The sequence below is a fragment of the Lutra lutra genome, chromosome 8 (assembly GCF_902655055.1).
Source record: "Lutra lutra chromosome 8, mLutLut1.2, whole genome shotgun sequence".
In the NCBI taxonomy this organism is placed as follows: Eukaryota; Metazoa; Chordata; class Mammalia; order Carnivora; family Mustelidae; genus Lutra; species Lutra lutra.
The window spans coordinates 98,750,785-98,759,982 of NC_062285.1; the positions used below are offsets into that span (position 1 = coordinate 98,750,785).

Sequence of the window (9,198 nt, forward strand, 5' to 3'; positions counted from 1 at the left end):
ATTGATGTTATCTCCAGATAATAGAATTTACCCTTATAAATTACCACTTATATTATCTCCAGAAGTGGTTTGATCTGTGCCTTTAACTTTTGAAATTCACCTTTTTTTGACTTCTGTTTGCCATTGTAGTCTTCTTTATAGATGCAGTTTGGCAAAGAGGGAATGCATACTCTTGACGATTGAAGATGTTGAGCTCTTCTAGAAAAGTGTATGGATGGTTGCAATCATTAGGAGCCTTACAATAATGTCTGGAGATACAGAGACTAAGTAGATCTTTTTTCTAAATTACAAAATGTATTACCTAGATTTTAATAACTAAAAGCTGAATATATATATTTACTTGACTTCACGATAGGTATTGATTCTAGTATGTTGCTGTTCTGTAATTTTCAGTTAACAAAAACAATAATATATTTGGTGTTTGTGGACCAAAATTCATGTTACACATATGTTTGGCTTTGATGGCGTTTCCCTTTTCAAAGGAAACAAATTAGAATTCTGGGCAAATTTCCTAAATGAAAGTATTTTAGCATTAATCATACATAATGAAAAAAATCTAGAAATACTCTTAATAAGAGTTTCCAATTTCAAGTAACAATGCTTTTGCTTCTAAACAAATACCACTTTAATTTGATAGACTTTTAGCACTGCTTGTGCTCTTTGGGATTTATATATCATCTCTTTTCTGAGAAGTTGAGTGTGCTTTTTATGTTAACTTTGCTACCACAACTTTTTCTCTGTAGTAGATAAATGAACACAGCAAGTTGATGTTACACAGCACTCCCAGTAAGAAACTTACTCTTAAAGCATCTTGTCCTCTTCAGAGGCCTGCTCATACTTCCAAATATATCACATTAAAGCCAAAAAATGAAACTGCCTACCTTTATTCTCACTGTATCAGTTCTCAAATACTCAAGAAAAAGCTAAAATTGACTTCCTTAAATTTGAGCTTGTGTAGAGCAATGAGAGGAAAGGTGAGGGACCGCAGGGATAATGTATGGTAATACTGAAATGTAGACAACAATGGTATTTGCCAAACTGTATCTTCAGTAGCAAACTATTTTAAGGAGATCATCATATGTGGTACTTCTAGAAATATAAAAGTTCTTCACTTTGTGTTTAATTATCTGAGAATATACTCTAGGAAAAAGAATAAAAAGTACTCCCCTCCCAGATGGAAAATAATTGCTCTGTTGTATATACTCTTCAATTACCTTTTTGCTGTGCATTTATATAAATATATTTACCTAGAGAAATGCATAGTTTTATGGGTTTAAAATTTTTACATAAATGCTGTCTTACTATGCATATGTTTTGTAACTTGCTTTTTCTCTTACCAACATGTCTAGGAGCTGTTGTGTCAGTATATGCAGACTTTCTTTTTATCTTCTCCCACGCGTTTGGAGTGTTTGCCTTTCAGAATAACTTCTGACTCTCTATGAAACCTTCCCAAAAGGAATCTTGTCAATTAGATGGATTTCATGAGAATCAGAATTTAAGTGCAAGCCAGTGATTAAACAGAATCAGGGTCTCCCTTAAACATGTGAATCAGGATATTAGAAAGACATCTGCTTATAATTCATTTGAAGTACATTACTTTTGGCCTACTGGTGACTGATTAACATATAAAATTTAAGAATTTAGCAGGTTGTTTATTTAGAATAGGTTTTTATTTGAGGGAAGTAGAAAAAAGGGGAGGAATAGCTGATAGAGAAAGAGTACAGATAAACTAAAGTCTTCCTAGAACTCCCAAGTAGTTACATAACATAGGACTTTGTGTGGCCAAAAATTAAAACTTCTGTTTGGCTGGTGCCTTTAATGAAAAAATGAAAAGTCCCTTTTTAGATTTCCCTTCCCCCAACATCCCACATCCCTATCCTTCTTAAGAGATATGGTTAACAGTGTGTGTCTCTGTCTCTCATTTTTACTTATATTTGGCCTTTATGAATTTTTAGTGTTCCCTGATACCAACTTCTACCCTATGTCAAATTCCATCTTCAGTCAACTGATAAATTTACCAAGAGCAAACCAGAATCATACTTCTTTAAAGAAAGTTACATCAGTGGTGACAGTTCTTGAACTGGAAATTAACTACTTGATTCTTAATATGTTTTATGTTTATCATAAATTAAAGAGTAACCATCATTCTGTGAAAGTCAAATCATTGGTTTCTATACCCTGTGGAAATAGGGTAGGGAAAGAGAAGTGTGCTAGTACCTGTGTAATTCTGAGTTGGGCTCATTCTCGGCATATTCTCTTACTTGAGCGTTGCAGTTGTCCCCCAGTTACTTTACAGGTATTTCTCACTGTTCAGGCTATAGCTTAGCGTGAGAGTGCCTTGACACAGAGTTAGCTGTATATGCCCCAGAACAACAAATTTGTTCTTATCAGAGGCGGAAATTAAGCACAAGCGTGCATGATTTTGTTAATTGTTTCTGGATGGTCTTTTAAAAAATTTAAAACACATTCCGCTCATCATGACTGTTTATCAGTTTCCCTCATTTATTGAGTACCTGCTCTGTGCCCAGTGAACATATAGCAGGGGAATCAGCTTCCTTTGTAGTTAGAACTTGGAGATGGGGAACAGATGACCATTGCCTATAGTCAAGGGTGTAAGTAGTTTATCTGTATATATGAGGTTGACTGAGCACATGTGTTCACATTCTGTATTTGATCAGATACATACACGTCAGTTTTTGAGGTGAGGTAATTAGAATGATAGGAGTTGGAACTGATCGTGAATTTGAGGTAAAGATGGACAGTTTGATTTTTGAGTTTTGCAAATAATACATTTTTAGCCAAATTAAAATAGAATAACTTGTTTTCTAGCTTCGGAGGGACAATTAAATGATCCGTAAGTCCAAACTGCTTTTCCAGGTTTTGTAGTAGCAGTGAAGAAATATGTGCTTTTTGCTTATTTCGACAGCTGTTTTTTTTAAACCTAGAAAAAAAGTGCATTTTAAAAAGCAGTGGTATTATTTTCTTTGTTTTTGACAGCTGTTATCTTGTCACCAGATAATAACCCAGGACTCAATCCAATCCTAAGTCATAGGCCCATTTGGAGAGTGTATCATAGTATAATTTGTATATATGTATACATTTTCTTTTTTTTTTTTTTTAAGATTTTATTTATTTATTTGACAGAGATCACAAGTAGGCGGAGAGGCAGGCAGAGAGAGAGAGAGGAGGAAGCAGGCTCCCTGCTGAGCAGAGAGCTGGATGTGGGACTCAATCCCAGGACCCTGGGATCATGACCTGAGCTGAAGGCAGAGGCTTTAACCCACTGAGCCACCCAGGCGCCCTATACATTTTCTTTTTAAGTAGGCTCTACACGGGCTTGAACTCAACCCCAAGACCACGTGTCACATACTCTACTGACTGGGCCAGCCAGGGCCCCTAATTTATGTATTTCTAAAAACATTTTTCAAATGGGAAGTAAGTCCCTGTTTTTCTACATGAAGTTGAAGACATAGACCAGAAGGATTAAGCCAGAAAGCTTAATGAATATCTGAATTTTCTGATAATTTTCCCAGTGCCCTTTAAGAATATTTTTGATATTACAGTGTATTGTTAAAATTAACTCAAATTATCAGGTCCCTTCTTGGCCTTTTTGGGAAAAAACAGTGAAATCAGTTTTGTTTTGTTTTTTAAAGATTTTATTTATTTGACAGAGATCACAAGTAGGCAGAGAGAGGAGGAAGCAGGCCCCCAGCCAAGCAGAGAGCCCAATGCGGGGCTCGATCCCAGAACCCTGGGATCATGACCTAAGCCGAAGGCAGAGGCTTTAACCCACTGAGCCACCCAGGCGCCCCGTGAAATCAGTTTTTTTTTTTTTAAAGATTTTATTTATTTATTTGAGAGAGAGACAGTGAGAGAGAGCATGAGCAAGGAGAAGGTCAGAGAGAGAAGCAGACTCCCCATGGAGCTGGGAGCCCGATGTGGGACTCGATCCCGGGACTCCGGGATCATGACCTGAGCCGAAGGCAGTCGTCCAACCAACTGAGCCACCTAGGCGTCCCGTGAAATCAGTTTTTAAATAACTATTTCATAGGCCAGTTATCAAGAAGTAATTACATTCAGGGGGCACCTGCGTGGCTCAGTTGGCTAAGTGACTGCCTTTGGCTCAGGTCATGATCCCAGGGTCCCGGGATCGAGTTCTGCATCAGGCTCCCTGCTCAGCTGGGAACCTGCTTCTCCCTCAGACCCTCTCCTCTCTCATGGTCTCTCACACACTCTCTCAAATAAAGAAGTAACATTCATCTGTATTAATTCATCTGCACTGACTTGCAAAAGATGAATTATTTTTCCAAGTTTTTATTTATTCATTTGTCAGCACAAGCCGCAGAGGAGCGGCAGGCAGGTGTCCCAAAAGATGAACAATTTTAATGACCTAGTGACAGTTCTTCAAAATGTAAAGTCCCATGAAAGAAAAACTATATAGCAAGGACAAGATACTTTGAGGACTTTCTACAAAATTATTCATCTTGTCCAAAGCTATCTAATAGTAGCTCCCCCCACCCCAACTGAATCCTGTATTAGTATTTTTAAACCTGAAAAGTTTAAATGAAGAAGTGACATGGGTGGTTTCTCCCCTTCAAAGATTTTAAAGCCAACATTAGTGACACAGGGAATTTATTTAAGAAGGATGTAATTTTGGAGGAACCTTATTGAGGATGGTCAGGGTGCTATTAATTCACTGATTATTTATCTTTGGTGTGTCATTTTGGGGCTGACATTTGGCAGTCCTAATTCCCCCAAAATTTGTCTACTGCTTTGCCAGAACTAAGGCTGTCCTGCTGCCTCTAACAATCAAACATTTAAAAGATTATTATTTTTTTTTAAAAGATTTTATTTATTTATTTGACAGAGAGAGATCACAAGTAGAGAGAGAGGCAGGTGGAGAGAGAGGAGGGAGCAGGCTCCCTGCTGAGCAGAGAGCCCGATGCGGGACTCGATCCCAGGACCCTGAGATCATGACCTGAGCCGAAGGCAGCGGCTTAACCCACTGAGCCACCCAGGCGCCCCCATTTAAAAGATTATTAACTGGTTATGGAATGATCTGCCAAATAATCACCATGTATAAGAAACTTTCACCTGTGGAATGTTTGACAAAGATAGGATTCTAAAAAATGAGGAATTTCCTTAAATGCAGAATGAAGAGCTAAAGCTTAAGCGTGGTGTTGATTGAGAGCTTCATTAAATCTGGTAAGTGACTTATTTGTCCCTTTCTATTGACTGAATCATAGGGCTATGGGTGGCTTTAAGTAGAGAAAATTTGGCAAAATTTGTGATTCAGAATATTAAATGCCAAGAATCCAAAAACAGCCTTTTAAAAATATATTGTCAGGTCGGTGGGAGGCTCCTGGGTGGCTGAGTCAGTTAAGCATCTGCCTTCGGCTCAGGTCATGATCCCAGAGTCCTGGGATTGAGTCCCAAATGATCCCAGAGTCCTGGGATTGAGTCCCGGATTGGGCTTCTTGATCAGTGGGGAGCCTACTTCTCCCTCTGCCTGCCACTCCCCCTGCTTGTGCGCTTGCTCACTCTCGCTCGCTCTCTTGCAAGTGAATGGATAAAATCTTAAAAAATTATATATATATATACATATGTATATATGTATATATATATATATATCCATATATGTAGAGAGAGAGAATGAGAGTGTCAGGGTGTCTGGGTGGCTCAGTCAGTTGAGCATCTGACTTTTTAAAGATTTTATTTATTTATTTGACAGAGAGAAATCACAAGTAGGCAGAGAGGCAGGCAGAGAGAGAGGAGGAAGCAGGCTCCCTGCTGAGCAGAAAGCCCGATGTGGGGCTCGAACCCAGGACCTGGGATCATGACCTGAGCCAAAGGCAGCGGCTTAACCCACTGAGCCACCCAGGCGCCCCTAGCATCTGACTTTTTAAAAAAAGATTTTATTTATTTGACAGAGATCACAAGTAGGAAGAGAGGCAGGCAGAGAAAGAGGGGGAAGCAGGTCCCCCGCCGAGTAGGGAGCCCCATGTGGGTCTCAATGCAGGGCTCAATCCTAGGACCCTGGGATCATGACCGGAGCCAAAGGCAGAAGTTTTAACCCACTGAGCTACCCAAGCGCCTTGAGCATCTGACTCTTGATTTTGGCTCAGGTTATGATCTCAGGTTATGGGATCAAGGACGTGTCAGGCTCTGCACTCAGCATGGAGTCTGCTTGAGATTCTCTCCCTCTCCCTCTGCCTCTACCATCTCTCAAATAAATAAATCTTTCCAAAAGACACTCTAGAAAATATATATTGCCAAAGGATCACAGTATTTTTAGTGGTGTTTAAAAAGAAGAAGGAAAGGAAGTGAGGAAGGAAGGAGGAACAGAAGGAAAAAGAAAACAAAAGAAGCTTTAAGCTAAGCACTGCTTTAAAAAAATGTATTTAATGATTATAAAGAAATTTGGGGATATCCCTAGCCTAATAATGACTTATGCTGATGTTTTAAGTGAAGGTTTTTAAATTTTATTTATTTTTAATTGAATGTATTTAACATATGTCATTAGTATCTAAGGTCAGTTTTAACATCACTAGGGAAGATTGAGATAGGTTCTACAACTTTTATTCACTAAGGTTAACTAATAGCTTGTAGACCTCACCCTAAATTCTGCCTTTCTTTGTGATTAGTAAATTACACAGAATCTCCCAGATACTTGACATTTGTATGACGAATTCTAAATTTTTCATATGCCACAATTTTTGCTAAAGCTGTTCTTGAATTCCCTTACCATCTTTGCTCTTTATTTTCAATCTGACTCGGGCACTGCCTGTTATCTTCTAAAACTTGAACCAGAAAGCTTGAGCTGTTCACCATTTTGGGCTTAGTGTTGAAAACAATTTAAGTTACTGTCCCCAAATTCTTAATCTCTAATAGAAATTTTTAAAATATATAAAGATTTTAGCTTCAGTTTTTCCAAGATGATTTTGGCTGTTTTGTTTTCTGGCTATTTTGCAATGAAAAATTACATGTGCCAGTTATTTATTAATTCACTATATTGAATGGGATATTCAAAGTAAATCATTACACTTACCGTATTAAGTCACGTGAATTTTTATGCCATCTTTAGTTACATGCTCACTAAGAAATGCTAAAAGGAGCCTCTGCATGTCCTTAATGGGGCACCCCAGGTGAGAACTAAGCAGTGAATGGACAGGAAAAAAGAAAAAATGTAAAATAACCTTGAGTCATGATCTCAGGTTATCACACTGATTAGCCTTGTAGGTAGACATTTATTTATCTGAATAAGAAATAATTGAAACTAATTGCACTTATTTAAGTATTGTGGTCAGGATTCACGTGCTGGTGTTACAAAGTCATTGGTTAGATCTTTAATCTCTGCCTTTGATGGTCTTTGATGGTAGTCTTAAAAACTAGCACAATTTATGCCTCGGTTTTTGAAAATTGGGGTGCGGCAAATACAGTCAACAAAAGATTCAGGAGATATGAGGTCCAATATAAGGTATGAGGAAGATTTAGTTACTAGAGAAAGAACCTCATCATGATGTTTGAGAAAAGCTTTAGAGTTAGGCTGAGGGAGAGTGTCTGATAGCCCTGTGAGGAAAATCTACAAATATTTATCCATTTTGCTAGGTAGTTTTAAGAGCTACTATTTACCTGTACTTTCCTGAATTTTCATCTTAATTCACTGTATCACACAGTTGTTTTCTGTACCTTATAAAAATTTAATTTAGAACTTTGAATTTTTACCACACTTGAAAATGGCCTAGGGAAAACATTTGTTTTATCAAGTGAAAGTTCTGGTTCTTTTTCTTTTCATTTTTTAAGATTTTATTTGTTTATTAGAGAGCAGTGTGAGGAGCAAAGAGAGAGGGACAAGCAGACTCCATGCTGAGGTCAGAGCCCAGAACAGGGCTCAATCTCACGACCCTGAGGTCATAACCTAAACCAAAATCAAAAGTCAGATGTTTAACCAACTGAGCCACCCAGGAGCCTCAGGAACTTCTATTCTGATGTAGTATTTTTAAGATGCACACATGAATGATTTACCCTTTCTATGTAAGTAACTAGTATAGTTTGGAAATATTTTAACATAAGATTCCTAGCTATAAAATAAGAAGACTAATTTTCTTTCTTTCTTTCCCTTTCTTTCTCTTCCTTCCTTCCTACCTTCCTTTCTTTCTTTTTTTTAGATTATTCAAGAGAGAGACAGACCGAGACCACGGGGAGGAGCAGAGGGAGATGGATAAACAGACTCTGTGCTGAGTGCAAAGCCTAACGCAGGGCTTGATTCCAGGACCCCAAGGTGATGACCTGACCCTAAGCCAAGAGCCAGCTGCTTTACTGACTGAGCCACCCAGGCACCGGAAGACTGATTTTCTTGTGTAGTGTATAGAATAAAATCTTCTGTTCCATGCGTTTGCTTTTAAGCCTTAATGTCCATGCTACCCCTCCTCACATTTCACCTAATATGTGTAGTTTTTTTTTAAAGAAGATTTTATTTATTTATTAATTTGAGTCAGAGAGAGTAGGAGTAGGGGGAAGGGCCAGGAAGGAGGGAGAGGAAGAGGGAGAGAATCTCAAGCAAACTCCCACAGAGCATGGAGCCCATGCAGGGCTCAATCCCACCACCCTGAGACGATCTGAGTGGAAACCAAGAGTGGGATGCTTAACCAACTGAGCCGCCCAAGGGCCCCTAATATATGTAGTTTTTAAGTGAAATTATGCATGGCTTTAGGAAAACTGCTATAGACAATGTATAAATTCTTAATGTTTAATGTTTAAGCAAAACTGAGACTAAACATTTTAGATTTTGCCTGCAATTTCATACCTAAATCCAATTTAAAAAAAAAAAGACTTGTAGCTAAAAGGCCTACTTTGTTGCAAAACACTTCAAAAGGTTTTCAGTTTTGGGTTCATTTGGGAGTGGGACCTGACAAAAGGATATGAATAAATAAACAGTCAGAATTTAGCAGGCACTATGTGTTTCTGTTTTCCTACTGGTCTCTGAAAGATAAAATGTACTACTATAACTCATGTCCTCAAGGAACTTAAAAACCTGGGGGAGAATTAACTAACAAATGGGAGAGAATTTAAGAGACATTAAAGATGGAGGAAGTAAAATTAGTACTTGTAGAAGATAGTGCAAAGCTTAAGAGTCAACCGAAAATATCTTAAAATTAATAAAGTCACAGGGTATAAAATTAGTCATACAAATCAAAA

General features: G+C 38.0%; 1 long non-coding RNA gene across 1 annotated transcript; it reads left to right on the top strand.

Moving 5' to 3' along the window:
- Positions 1-6,138: 6,138 nt before the first annotated feature.
- LOC125106461 (uncharacterized) lies at positions 6,139-8,392 on the top strand. Its single transcript, XR_007129326.1, has 2 exons — positions 6,139-8,034; positions 8,169-8,392. It is a non-coding gene; the product is annotated as an uncharacterized LOC125106461 (long non-coding RNA).
- The last annotated feature ends 806 nt before the right edge of the window (positions 8,393-9,198 follow it).